Source organism: Aegilops tauschii, chromosome 3 (assembly GCF_002575655.3).
Source record: "Aegilops tauschii subsp. strangulata cultivar AL8/78 chromosome 3, Aet v6.0, whole genome shotgun sequence".
Taxonomy (NCBI): domain Eukaryota; kingdom Viridiplantae; phylum Streptophyta; class Magnoliopsida; order Poales; family Poaceae; genus Aegilops; species Aegilops tauschii.
Window position 1 is genome coordinate 629830954 of NC_053037.3, and position 15536 is coordinate 629846489.

A 15536-nucleotide genomic window follows, 5' to 3' on the forward strand; every position below is an offset into this window, starting at 1 on the left:
CCACCATAAGACCCAATTATGGTTTGAATTTGCGCCCATGCATGTGTCTAATTACTTGGTGTTCATCTTTTCTTTTTTGAATAAACAGTGACTTCAATGTTGATGCACCCACATACGAAGATAACCACCACACACACAACGGTACATGCATGGTGGCTACTAAAAACCGAGGATGTGGAGCTTCACAACCGCCGAGTCAACATCGACACGAATGTCGCCTCCACCCAAAAAAATAATATATATTGCTTTCATGAGAAACATAGGTTCGTCAGATCCAGGGTTTAATCCTTGGTTGCAGGCTTGGATACAATTAACCATCGATCATCCTAACCTTTCAACCACTAGTTGATTTTTGATTCTTTGACTCGGTGAGCACCTTGAACCCAAGGAAGAGATGATTTAAGCAAATGCCGTACGTACAATTGTGGATCAAAAGAGAAAGTACATGGACGTTGTCACAGTTTCGCAAGCAATGTAAGCAGTTATCACCACACATGATGTATATGGAGCATGAAACTCACATCATAGAGGACATGAAACCCACTGCAACACAACCATGGGATGGGCCTGAGAGCTTGCTGATGTCTACTACACAACCTTCTTCTTGTAGACGTTGTTGGGCCTTCAAGTGTAGATGTTTGTAGGACAGTAGCAAATTTCCCTCAAGTGGATGACTTAAGGTTTATCAATTCGTGGGAGGCGTAGGATAAAGATGGTCTCTCTCAAGCAACCCTGCAACCAAATAACAAAGAGTCTCTTGTGTCCCCAACACACCCAATACAATGGTAAATTGTATAGGTGCACTAGTTTGGCGAAGAGACGGTGATACAAGTGCAATATGGATGGTAGATATAGGTTTTTGTAATCTGAAAATATAAAAGCAGCAAGGTAGTAAGTAGTAAATGTGAGCGTAAACGGTATTGCAATGCTAGGAAACAAGGCCTAAGGTTCATACTTTCACTAGTGCAAGTTCTCTCAACAATAATAACATAATTGGATCATATAACTATCCCTCAACATGCAACAAAGAGTCACTCCAAAGTCACTAATAGCGGAGAACAAACGAAGAGATTATTGTAGGGTACGAAACCACCTCAAAGTTATTCTTTCGGATCGATCTATTCAAGAGTTCGTACTAGAATAACACCTTAAGAAACATATCAACCAAAACCCTAATGTCACCTAGATACTCCAATGTCACCTCAAGTATCCGTGGGCATGATTATACGATATGCATCACACAATCTCAGATTCATCTATTCAAACCAACATAAAGTACTTCAAAGAGTTCCCCAAAGTTTCTACCGGAGAGTCAAGACGAAAACGTGTGCCAACCCCTATCCATAAGTTCACAATCTTACGGAACCCGCAAGTTGATCACCAAAACATACATCAAGTAGATCACGTGAATATCCCATTGTCACCACAGATAAGCACATGCAAGACATACATCAAGTGTTCTCAAATCCTTAAAGACTCAATCTGATAAGATAACTTCAAAGGGAAAACTCAATCCATTACAAGAGAGTAGAGGGGGAGAAACATCATAAGATCCAACTATAATAGCAAAGCTCGCGATACATCAAGATCGTGCTGAATCAAGAACACGAGGGAGAGATCAAACACATAGCTACTGGTACATACCCTCAGCCCCGAGGGTGAACTACTCCCTCCTCGTCATGGAGAACGCCGAGATGATGAAGATGGCCACCGGTGAGGGATCCCCCCTCCGGCAGGGTGCCGGAACAGGGTCCCGATTGGTTTTTGGCGGCTACAGAGCCTTGCGGCAGTGGAACTCTCGATCTATGGTGCTCCTGGATGTTTTCGGGGTATATGGGTATATATAGGAGGAAAAAGTAGGTCGGTGGAGCTGTGAGGGGCCCACGAGGGTGGGGGCAGGCCCAGGGGGGCAGGCGCGCCTCCCTGCCTCGTGGCCTCCTTGCTTCTTTCTTGACATCCACTCCAAGTCCTCTGGATCACGTTCGTTCCAAAAATCACTCTCCCGAAGATTTCATTCCGTTTGGACTCTGTTTGATTTTCCTTTTCTGCGAAACACTGAAATAGGCAAAAAAGCAGCAATTTGCACTGGGCCTCCGGTTAATAGGTTAGTCCCAAAAATAATATAAAAGAGCATAGTAAAGCCCATTAAACATCCAAAACAGATAATATAATAGCATGGAACAATCAAAAATTATAGATACGTTGGAGACGTATCAAGCATCCCCAAGCTTAATTCCTGCAAGTCCTCGAGTAGGTAAATGATTAAAATAGAATTTTTGATGTGGAATGCTATGAAGTACACAAGTTTGATCAATGATAATTTCAATCACTTTTTTCTAGCATCATTGTATATCATAACAATAGCTCATATCATAAAGCTTCTCTTGATCAAGTAACAAGTTATTCACATGTTAAAGCATAGATCATAAACTTTCTTGAAAACTGACAAACTGAGTTCTCGGTCATCAAACAATTGCAATTCATCTTATTTTCAAGAAGGTTCTATGTAAGAGCTTTGATTAGCAAATCCCACATACTCAACTATCATATAGTCTTCCATGATTGCTACCACTCAAAGCATATTTTTAGAACAAATAGGATCCATCGAACACAGAGAAAGATAGGGGCTTAATGTTTCTCCTCCCAACTTACTTATCATATAGATAATTGTCAACAATAATAACTCATGGTCAAATATATTTGAATGGCCATATATGCTTAGATCTTTCCCCGTCACATGATGCTCGCCAACTAAAGAGTGGGATGGAATGAGAAGGAATACTACAGACTCTTGCATAAAAAGTAAAAGAGAGGCCCTTCGCAGAGGGAAGCAGGGATTTGTAGAGGTGCCAGAGCTCGAAGCAAAAAACAGAGATGAAAATAATTTTGAGAGGTATGCTTTCATTGTCAAAATAACAACCAAGAGTTCCCAATATCTTTCATACTAGATACATTATAGGCAGTTCCCACGCAGAAAGGTAAAGTTTTTACTCCCCCTCCACCAACATTCACACTCCACGGCTTGTCCGAAACAATGGGTGCCGTCCAACTATCAACATTCCTGGGGGAGTTTTGTTTAAATTATTTGCGATTTTGTTTTCGATCTTTTGATCATAGGACTGGGCATCCCAGTTACCAGTCATTTTCTCGTGAATGATGAGCGGAGTCCACTCATCGTCAGAATAACCCACCTAGCATGGAAGATACTGACAGCCCCTAGTCGCCACATGAGCGATTCGGGCATACAAAACAGATTATTATTTGAAGGTTTAGAGTTTCGCACATGCAAATTTACTTGGAACGGCAGGTAAATACCGCATATAGGTAGATATGATGGACACTCATGGAAGAAACTTGGTTCAAGGATTTTGGATGCACAAGCAGTATTCCCGCTTAGTACAGAGATTTTGGCTAGCACAAGATTCTAAAAAGCAAGCACCACATGTTGGAGGATCCATAACAATATAACTTCTATACAAATATACCCAACCATAACTCATTAAGTTGTCTTCCTTGTCCTACTTCAACTAATTTGATCAAGTAAAATAATTAATGGGGCTCACAATCATAAAAGATGTCCAAGATAGTATATTTATATGTGAAACCTCTCTTCCTTCAATATTCTTTCATGAATTGTTCAAGTGACCAATACTATGTTTGCTAACTTTCAATAAATTTACCACATCTACTTCTTATATGTGAAGTCATTACTCCCCATGGTATAAGCATATGAAACATATATAAATTCAGATTTATTATAATCAATTCATTCAACCATTTACTCATAGGATATAAATGAAGCACGTGAGTAATGACAAACTACAACAAAAGATATAAGTGAAGATCAATGATTAGTTGAATAATTATTTAGCTATGTGAAGACTCTCCCATCTAATAATTTCAGATCCTAAGTACCTTATTGAAACAAAATAAAATGACACTCCAAGGATAGCACGAATCATGTGAAGAAGCAAAAACTTAGGTTCAACCGATACTAACCGATAATTGTTGAAGAAGAAAGGTGGGATGCCAACCGGGGCATCCCCAAGCTTAGACGCTTGACACTTCTTGAAATATGGATTGGGGATGCCTTGGGAATCCCCAATCTTGAGCTTTGTGTCTCCTTAATTCCTCTCATATCACGGTCTTCCTAAATCTCAAAAGCTTCATCCACACAAAACTCAACAAGAACTCGTGAGATAAGTTAGTATAAACCAATGCAAAAACCTTATCATACTCTACTGTAGAAAATCACTAAAATTATTATTCAACATTGCATACTAAATTCCTATGCATATTTGATACTCCTATACTCAAATAGGATCATTAAACAAGCAAACATATGCAAACAATGCAAACATAACAGCAATCTGCCAAACCAGTGCAGTCTGTAAAGAATGCAGCAAGATCCATACTTAATTAACTCCAAAAATTATGAAAGAATATTCCCACTTTAGAAAATTTATCAGAGCTTATTATGCAAAAGGTTTCAACATTTTATCACATTCTGACTTTTCTGTGGAATTTTTGCAACAGCGGTAAACTTTCTATTTTCAAACTGCAACATGTATACTTGCAAATTAAGCATAGTAAAGGCTATCAATGCCACTTTTATTGAAATAAAAGATGCAAAACATTGTTCTAAATAACATCAAGAAAATACTAATAAAGGAAAATGACGCTCCAAGCAAAACACATATCATGTGGTGAATAAAAATATAGCTCCAAGTAAAGTTACCGTTGAACGAAGATGAAAGAGGGGATGCCATCCGGGGAATCCCCAAGCTTAGGCTCTTGGTTGTCCTTGAATATTACCTTGGGGTGCCTTGGGCATCCCCAAGCTTAGGCTCTTGCCACTCCTTATTCCATAGTCCATCGAATCTTTACCCAAAACTTGAAAACTTCACAACACAAAACTTAACAGAAAATCTCATGAGCTCCGTTAGTATAAGAAAATAAAATCACCACTTTTGGTACTGTTGTGAACTCATTATTTATTTATATTGGTGTAATATATACTGTATTCCAACTTCTCTATGGTTCATACCCTCCGATACTACTCATAGATTCATCAAAATAACCAAACAACACACGAAAAACAGAATCTGTCAAAAACAGAACAGTCCGTAGAAATCTGTAACTTACGAATACTTATGTAACTGCAAAAATTCTGAAATAAATTGGTGGACGTGAGGAATTTGTCTATTAATCATCTGCAAAAATAATCAACTCAAAATCACTATCTGGTAAAAAATGGCAGCTAATCTCGTGAGCGCAAAAGTTTCTGTTTTTTACAGCATGATCGCAAAGACTTCACCCAAGTCTTCCCAAAGGTTCAACTTGGCACAAACACTAACTAAAACACAAAACCACATCTAACCAGAGGCTAGATAGATTATTTATTACCAACAAGCGCTATTGTTTAACGCCCCTAGCTAGGCATGATGATTTCAATGATGCTCACATAAAAGATAAGAATTGAAACATAAAGAGAGCATCATGAAGAATATGATCAGCACATTTAAGTCTAACCCACTTCCTATGCATAGGGATTTTGTGAGCAAACAACTTATGGGAACGATAATCAACTAGCATAGAAAGGCAAAACAAGCATAACTTTAAAATTTTCAACACATAGAGAGGAAACTCGATATTATTGCAATAAGTAGAAGCATATGATCCTCTCTCATAATAATTTTTCAGTAGCATCATGAATAAATTCAACAATATAACCAGCACCTAAGGCATTCTTTTCATGATCTACAAGCATAGAATTTTTATTACTCTCCACATAAGCAAATTTCTTCTCATGAATAGTAGTGGGAGCAAACTCAACAAAATAACTATCATGTGAGGAATAATCCAATTGAAAATTAAAATCATTATGACAAGTTTCATGGTTATCATTATTCATTATAGCATACATGTCATCACAATAATCATCATAGATAGGAGGCATGCTATCATCATAATAAATTTGCATATCAAAACTTGGGGGGCAAAAAATATCATCTTCATCAAACATAGCTCCCCCAAGCTTGTGGCTTTGCATATCATTAGCATCATGGATATTCAAGGAATTCATACTAACATCATTGCAATCATGCTCATCATTCAAATATTTAGTGCCAAACACTCTAATGCATTCTTCACCAGTGCAATCATGCTCATGATGTCTACTACACAACCTTCTTCTTGTAGACGTTGTTGGGCCTCCAAGTGCAGAGGTTTGTAGGACAGTAGCAAATTTTCCTCAAGTGGATGACCTAAGATTTATCAATCCGTGGGAGGTGTAGGATGAAGATGGTCTCTCTCAAGCAACCCTACAACCAAATAACAAAGAGTCTCTTGTGTCCCCAACACACCCAATACAATGGTAAATTCTATAGGTGCACTAGTTCGGCGAAGAGAGGGTGATACAAGTGCAATATGGATGGTAGATATAGGTTTTTGTAATCTGAAAATATAAAAACAGCAAGGTAGCAAGTGGTAAAAGTGAGCGTAAACGGTATTGCAATGCTAGGAAATAAGGCCTAAGGTTCATACTTTCACTAGTGCAAGTTCTCTCAACAATAATAACATAATTGGATCATATAACTATCCCTCAACAAGCAACAAAGAGTCACTCCAAAGTCACTAATAGCGGAGAACAAACGAAGAGATTATTGTAGGGTACGAAACCACCTCAAAGTTATTCTTTCGGATTGATCTATTCAAGAGTTCGTACTAGAATAACACCTTAAGACACACATCAACCAAAACCCTAATGTCACCTAGATACTCCAATGTCACCTCAAGTATCCGTGGGCATGATTATACGATATGCATCACACAATCTCAGATTCATCTATTCAAACCAACATAAAGTACTTCAAAGAGTGCCCCAAAGTTTCTACCGGAGAGTCAAGACAAAAACGTGTGCCAACCCCTATGCATAAGTTCACAATGTTACGAAACCCGCAAGTTGATCACCAAAACATACATCAAGTAGATCACGTGAATATGCCATTGTCACCATAGATAAGCACATGCAAGACATACATCAAGTGTTCTCAAATCCTTAAAGACTCAATCCGATAAGATAACTTCAAAGGGAAAACTCAATCCATTACAAGAGAGTAGAGGGGGAGAAACACCATAAGATCCAACTATAATAGCAAAGCTAGCGATACATCAAGATCGTGCCGAATCAAGAACACGAGAGAGAGATCAAATACATAGCTACTGGTACATACCCTCAGCCCCGAGGGTGAACTACTCCCTCCTCGTCATGGAGAGCGCCGAGATGATGAAGATGGCCACCGTTGAGGGATCCCCCCTCCGGCAGGGTGCCGGAACAGGGTCCCGATTGGTTTTTGGTGGCTACAGAGGCTTGCGGCAGCGGAACTCCCGATCTATGGTGCTCCTGGATGTTTTCGGGGTATATGGGTATATATAGGAGGAAGAAGTAGGTCGGTGGAGCTGCGAGGGGCCCACGAGGGTGGGGGGCGTGCCCAGGGGGGCAGGCGCGCCTCCCTGCCTCGTGGCCTCCTCGCTTCTTCCTTGACGTCCACTCCAAGTCCTCTGGATCACGTTCGTTCCAAAAATCACTCTCCCGAAGGTTTCATTCCGTTTGGACTCCGTTTGATATTCCTTTTCTGCGAAACACTGAAATAGGCAAAAAAGCAGCAATTTGCACTGGGCCTCCGGTTAATAGGTTAGTCCCAAAAATAATATAAAAGTGCATAGTAAAGCCAAATAAACATCCAAAACAGATAATATAATAGCATGGAACAATCAAAAATTATAGATACGTTGGAGACGTATCACTTGCACATCAACATTCGACGTCAACGGCACCACATATGGATAGGAGGAGGGGCAACAAGGTGCCACCACAAGACTCAATTATGGTTGAATTTGCGTCCATGCATGTGTCTAATTACTTGGTGTTGATCTTTTCTTTTTTGAATAAATAGTGAGTTCAATGTTGATGGACCCACATACGAAGATAACCATCACACACATAAAGTTACATGCATGGTGGCTACTAAAAACCGAGGCTGTGGAGCTTCACAACCGCCGAGTCAACATCAACACGAATGTCGCCTCCACTGAGAAAATAATATTTTGCCTTGATGAGAAACATAGGTTGTCAGATCCAAGGTTTAGTCCTTGGCTGCAGGCTTGGATACAATTAACCATTGATCATCCTAACCTTTGAACCACTGGTTGATTTTTGATTCTTGACTCGGCGATCATCTTGAACCGGAGAAAGAGGGATTTAAGCAACGCCACAATTTTGGATCGAAAGAGAAGAGTACATTGATGTTTTCATAATTTCACAAGCAATCTAAGTACTCCCTCCGTCCCATAATATAAGACATTATTACATCGAAAATGCATGAGTGCACATGGTGGCACGCGAGGTCTATATCTCACCGTCCATTATGTCATGATTCATTCTGTATTCATACCACTCGTCAGGTATATGCATTTCTCAGGATGTGGTATTCCTATATAGACAATGTATTCCTAGTGTCAATTAGTGACCCTGGCCCACTGGGATGACAAGAGGAGATAATCTCTCATTTATTTTAGTAGATGTCTGACGGCACCCTGCACATATTATCTGTTCCCCCTCTCCATCCCGCAGCTCCTCCCTTAATTATCCTCCCTAATTCTTGCAGTTTCTTCCTCCTGTTTATCCCACATTTGGTTCATCGCTCTACCCATGGACAGCTGCTACCAATGATAACATGCACCAAACTTCTTTTTTTTACTCATCCTCTCACCAGCAAGTGCTCATCCCCTCGCATTCGTCCACCTCGTTGACTCTATTTGTGTTCAACTTCTGGCCTTCCCTGCTTTGTGCTCTATCATGTGCTCCTCCATGTTCTAGTCTAGTTCATTAGTTCCTCCAACACGTATTCATTCAGACTAGGTAGCTCCCATTCAGTGGATTAGTTCGTGAGCTCCTTCAACGCACCTTCTAATGGTCTAATCCACCATGTGTCATTCGGTGCTCTCATCAACTCTGGGTATGCAACTTGTTTAGAATCAGCTGGTGGACATTTCAAGCTCCTCTTTTTGCAAGGGACAATGCAAGCTCCTGTACTAGGTTCCCAACGAGCCTAGAAAATCAATAACAAAACCTCGCCTAAGCACATATTTTGAGCATAGCAACGGTATTCCTATAGTAGGAACATTAACAAACGGCTACCCTTCCACTGCCACTTGAGCTTGATACATTGGTCACCTTATCATTTTGTCTTCTCCCAACTGGCAGGTTGAAGAAGGTTGCACAGTGTAGGAGTATTATTGTTGCCTTCCCATGAAATTTGTTATTAACATAACACATACTTCCTCCGTTCCAAAATAGATGACCCAACTTTAAATTAAAGTTAGTACAAAGTTGGGTCATCTATTTTGGAATGGAGGGAGTACATGTTATTTACATTCATTCTTATGGGGATATCCCATCATCCACGAGGTAATACTGCAGCATTAACATGAATAGTGGCAGTGCTTTGATGAACTGATACAACAGTACCCTCAATAATACACACGAAAAATGAAGTTGGGCAACACAAACCAAAACAAAATCGGCAGCTCCAGACTTGTTAAATGCCATTCAAGGCATACAGGTTTGAGACAACCACATTTAAACGTTGCAGACCAGTGTTTTAAATGGCCTGCACCACATTAACACAGCAGAACGGTCAAGACCGTATTTTGCATGCATATTGGCTTGTATCTAATTCCATTTAAGATGGCTAGCCACCAACCCATGTACACGTATTTGCTGAATTAACCTCGCGTATTGTTTGGGTATTCATTTAATCACTATATTAATTGCTAATCTTATAGCATAGATGGACAGTCCAGAATTCATCCTCGCGCGCCACCATGTCCCAAAAATCCGCGTCCATTATTACATCCAATATAATGTCTTACTCCCTCCTTTCTGGTTTATAGGGCTTATCTCAAAATTTTAGTTTTTCCATTTTATAAGGCTCAATTTGGTTGTTTTCATCACATGTTCAGACTCCAAGGTGCATTAAATCATTGCATGCAAGTATTAAGAGAAAATTGACCAATGCATGTATTTTATGCATGCATGATTGCAATTAATGCATTGATAAACATAATTTTTTGAGGAAAACAAAAGTATTAATTATGTGCTTTTGCAAACTACAAAAAGTATTTCACCACTCACCATCTATCTTGGTTGGTGAGATTTTTGAATTGAGCCCTATAAACTGGAAAGGAGGGAGTATATTATGGGACGGAGGGAGTAGTTATTACTACATGGCAGAGCATACATGTGTTGGAAAATTAATGTTGCAAGCAAAACAGGCCGGTGGAATCAACTGTTGGCAACAGAAAAGAAAATCGAATAAATGGAATTGTATCAAATAGCAGAGCAGAGTATTTATTACTATTAAGCAGCTCAAGTCCTAGCTAGCTAGAGACTTAGAGAGGGAAGGCGTGCGGGTTGGCGGTGCGGGAGAAGGATGCAGGCGGTGGCGCGACGACGACGACGTTGCTGTTCCTGTGGCCGTGCCCGTTGCTGTTGCTGGCGCCGCTGTTGATGCTCATCATGGTCATGCTCATGGACGCCGAGTATCCCCCGCCGCCACCCGCGCCCGTGCTGTAGGACGCGGAGATGGAGGTGGTGGAAGAAGACGTGGAGGGCCGGCGGCGCGGCGCGGGGCCCTTCTCGGCCCAGAGCAGTTCCTCGGCCCTGACGGAGGAGGAAGAGCCCCAGGCGTGGAGCGCGCAGCAGCAGAGGCAGAGGAGGCCCGCGGCGGCGGTGGCGCCCCGGCCGGCGCGGTGGATGTAGCGGTGGCTGTACTTGCGGCCGAGGCAGCCGAGGCACTTGCGGCCCTCGGTCATGTCGCCCATGCCGGCGCCCACGCAGCGGCGGCAGTAGGCGCGGCCGCAGACGAGGCAGCGGTGGCGGAAGACGTGCATGTAGCGGCTGCACGTGGCGCAGAGGTTGGAGTGCGGGATGCCGGCCCGGCGCATCTGCCGGCTTCTGCCGCTGCCGGCGTGGGCGTGGGCGTGGGCGGGAGGAGGGTGCTGCTGTCCGGCTGCTGCTGTGCTGCTTCTGGTGGTGGTGGTGCGGCCGGCTGGAGGAGGGGATGGGGAGAGCTGGAAGCCTGCTGTGGCGGCGTCTTGCTGCTTCACAGTCTGGCTCTGGCCGTCGTCGTCGGAAGAGGAGGCGGACTCGATCTTGTAGGTGAAGATGTTGGTGGAGGTCCTGCTGAGCAGCGCCTTGTTGCTGCGCTCGGTGGGATCGTCTTCATCTGGTTGCTCCAGCTCGTGGATGGGGGCCAAGGTGGGAGCAGGCGCTACGGAGGAGGCGGTGGGCGCAGGTAGAGGTGGCGGGGCGACGACGAAGTCTCGGAAGGTGAGGTCGACGGAGCCGTCGGGGACGGCGAGGTAGAGGTCCTCCAGCTCCTGCTGCGCCATGCGCACCGCCTTCTTACTGTTCTTCTCCGCCATCCTCACTCTCCCTAGCTATATTTCTTTCTTTCTTTCTTTTCCCTATATTAGCTTGGTTTCCTGCTCTCAATCTGTATGGGTTTAGGGTCGGTGGTGATGTGGAGGTTTATATATGTAGCATATACAAGAAGATGTGATGATCCATTCCATGGCTGGCTTGGGCTGGGCTGGAGATACGACGCACCCATGGCCGGCTGATGCATACGTACGTGCGTGCATCCCTTCCGATTCCAGCTACCCACCTAGCTCTGTTTGTTTGTGTCCGGCCGGCCGGCCGTGCTAATTCCGAGGTGAAGAAGGTGATGGCCGGCCTTGCTGCCTTGCAGGTGCAGGCAGGTTGCAGCAGCTAAGATAATGCTCTGTCTCTGTCTCCGTCTCCGTCTCCGTCGACAAACTCATCGCCAGATAGCCAGCCAGCAGGCCAGAGAGAGAGAGAGAGAGAGAGAGACAAATAATCAAGGATGGGAGAGGCGATTCCATCCATGGCATGGCTAGCTGCTTTGGTTTGCATCCTTGTTCCGTCGATGAATCCCATGGAATAATGATCCGATTCACACGTACGGCCGGCCGGCCATCCGCGCGCGTACACATATTTTCCGCATCCTCTTAATTTCCCACCATCATTTTGTCATTATAGTATAGTATAACTAGACAGCAGACTAGAAACAAAAACATGCTTTCAAAAAGAAAAAAAACTAGTAGAAACAATAACTAGCATTAATTCTTCTACCTACTTAATATTACATACATGCATGCATGTCATGTCATGTGTGAAACAAAAACCTAGGAGTAATAGATACTAGATAGATGGATGAATTCGACATGCATGTCATCATGGATGAAGCTAGGAGACATCGCTAAAGTACACACACACACATATATATATATATCGTCACCCTGGGTGAGGAATAGTTATTCTTCACCCCCTCTATTTTAATAGCAATGCATCATAATTTTATGTTCTGTAAATTTTTTCTTATTTTATACGTAAAAATATATCGTAAGCAAGTATATAGTCGCCGTAAAAAAAATTATGTTACGTAAAATTGTAAACGTAAAACATAGTGTAAAATATACATAAAATGCATTTTTTCTGATCTTATGACCTATATTTTTTGTTTTCTTATGCCAAATTTTACGTAGGTGAATCAAGATGAATGTAACTATTTTTTCAAACGTAATTTATTTATAAAATGATAGTAAAATTACCTCGGGTGAAGAATAACTTATTCTGCACCCTGGGTGATGAATAGTAACACTATTATATATATATATATATATATATATATATATATATATATATATATATATATATATATATATACACACGAGAAAAACTTTCAATCTATTCATCTTCAATCATGACAATACAACGAACACCAGAAATAATAAAAATTACATCTAGATCCGTAGACCACCTAGCGACGACTACAAGCACTGAAGCGAGCCGAAGGCGTGCCGCCGTCATCGCCCCTTTCTCGCTGAAGCCGGGCAAAACTTGTTGTATTAGACAGTCGGGAAGTCATTGTGCTAAGGCCCCATAGGACTAGCGCAGCAGAACAGCAACTGCCGTCGATGAAGAGTAGCGTAGATCGGAAGGATCCAACCTGCAAAAATACAAACGTAGACGAACTACGACCAAATCCGAGCAAATCAACCAAGGATAGATCCGCCGAAGACACACCTCCACACGCCCACCAACAATGCTAGGCACACCACAGAAAACGGAGGATAGGCGGGGAAGACCTTATTCCATCTTCACAGAGCCGCCGCCATCTCGTCTTCGTGAGTAGGACACAAATTCTAACAAAACTTGAAGAAACATCTAAAAACGGAGCCCTCCCATCGGCAAGGGCTGGGATCCACCCTGCCACCATAGCCCTAAGGCCACTAGAGACGAGACATATATATCAAGACTTGTACTCATGCATGACATACTAGACCACGTAGTTGCACCAAAACTTAGCAAATTACTGTAGTAATTAAATGCGTTTTTTCTTCTAATTTCCAAACCAACCAGACCAGACCAAAACCAACAAGGCAAGCACACGAACATGCATATATATACGCCACACCACACCAATCGTTTTCTTCATTCCCCCGGCCCAGGTCATATATCTATTCTATACCGCTAATAAAGCAAACTGCGTTTCTTCATTTTTTTTTCATCCATTCATCATCAAAAAGATTTTTGCGTCTATCCGCTAGAAAAGAAATAGGATTGCCCAGAAGTCCGTATCTGGGCACGCGCGCTTCGGCCCAACAAAGCCAGCCAACTTATTATTGCCCATGCAGTTGGAAAGATGTTATTTGTCGCATGGATCAATAAATAGTTGAAACTTCCCACAGTGAGCCGACTGGGCCGGCCCGTTTCCTCTTTTTCGTTGTACTATTTTTATTTTCATTTTTCTATTTCTTTCTCTTTATCTTTCATATTTAACTTTCATTTTTTCCTTTTATTTTTTATGTGAAGTAAAAATTAATAAAAACAGTCATGATTTCAAATTTTGTTCAAATGTTCAAAAAATGGTCAGAATTCCAAAATTATATTCCTCTTCTGAAAAATGTGCGAAACTTTTAAAAAATTCTGTTCGACATTTTCCCAACATAAAAAAGTTCTCATTTAAAAAAAATCGGTTTTTAAAAATACTTCGGGATTTTGTAAAAAAAATTACATTTTCTAAAATGTTCTATATTTGAAATATAATTGTGTTAGTGAATTGTTCACAAATTCAAAATAATATTTGAGTCTAAGAAAACATTTTCTAAAATTGCTTTGAATGTTCCCCTTTAATAAAATAATTTTTTTAAAAATAATTGTATATTTATAAAATTTTCATGTTTTCAAAATATATTTTGTGAATTTTAAAAACTGTTCATGTTTCTAATTTTGTTCGTGTTTTTCCAAAAATGTTGGAATTTTTAGAAAATATTTCAGGATTTAAAAAATTGTTCACGTTTCCAAGAATATTCACCAATTCATATTTTTTAATGTTTCTTAATCTGACGGTATAATATTTTTTAAATATTAGCGTTGACCATTGGTTGGCGGTGCACATTCGTTCTATGCTGGTTGACTATAAATGAAACAAATTGTGGGCACGTGCCAATAAAAGAGAATATGTTGTTTGGATTTAATTAGAGCAAAATTATGGACACTTAAGCACTAAAATAATAAAAACAAAATAACCCTTAAAAAGAAGGGATAGTCATGCCTGATTATGCTAATGAAACGTGATTTATGTGCTGCAATTAATAGTCCATCCGGTTACGCTGTAGTACGATATAGTGGTCGAATCAACTGTGTCCCGAAGGTCGCCGTGCAGCCACCAAATGAGGAGGTAGTCACACCCCCGAGATGGAGGCAGACCCGGAGGAAAAAAAGGCATGAGTTGGTTGCTCACCACCACGCCGACCAACCCCACCACAATCGCAATTTAGCGTGTCAAGCATGTCCAGCGAGAAGACCATAACTCCTTGCTCTGTGGCCTACCCTTCCGGAGACCTTTTTGGATGATACATCAATTATCTTTCCCGTTGCTTCTCGCAAAAAAAAATTCTCTTCGGTTGCAACACATGGACATACGTGCTCCTGGAGAGTGTTATACCATACCAACACATGCTAAAATGTACTTTATCTCGAAACAAAAACCTACCAAAATGTACTTTGTCTCAAAACAAAAACCTACTAAAATGAATGTTCATCTCCTACACTATATAGCTAAACCATGCATCTTGACTCAATGCTTACTACTCCCTCTATAAAGAAATATAACACCTACTAAAATATATTTCCTTACGGAGAGAGTACCAAAGTAGAGTAGGATGGCATGTCAGCAGGCAGAGGCAGAGGAATTACCAAAGCAGGCAGCAATCAATCTTCACAACTTGCTGCTACGTACTGGTTCACACCTCACACAAATCAACAACTGACAACACCATGGATGGATGGATGGCTCTACAATTAACAAAACAAACTCCGCTAATCTCTACCTACCTGCATACTACACGTGCCTCTTTCCTCCTCTCCTTCCTTCCTTCCATTC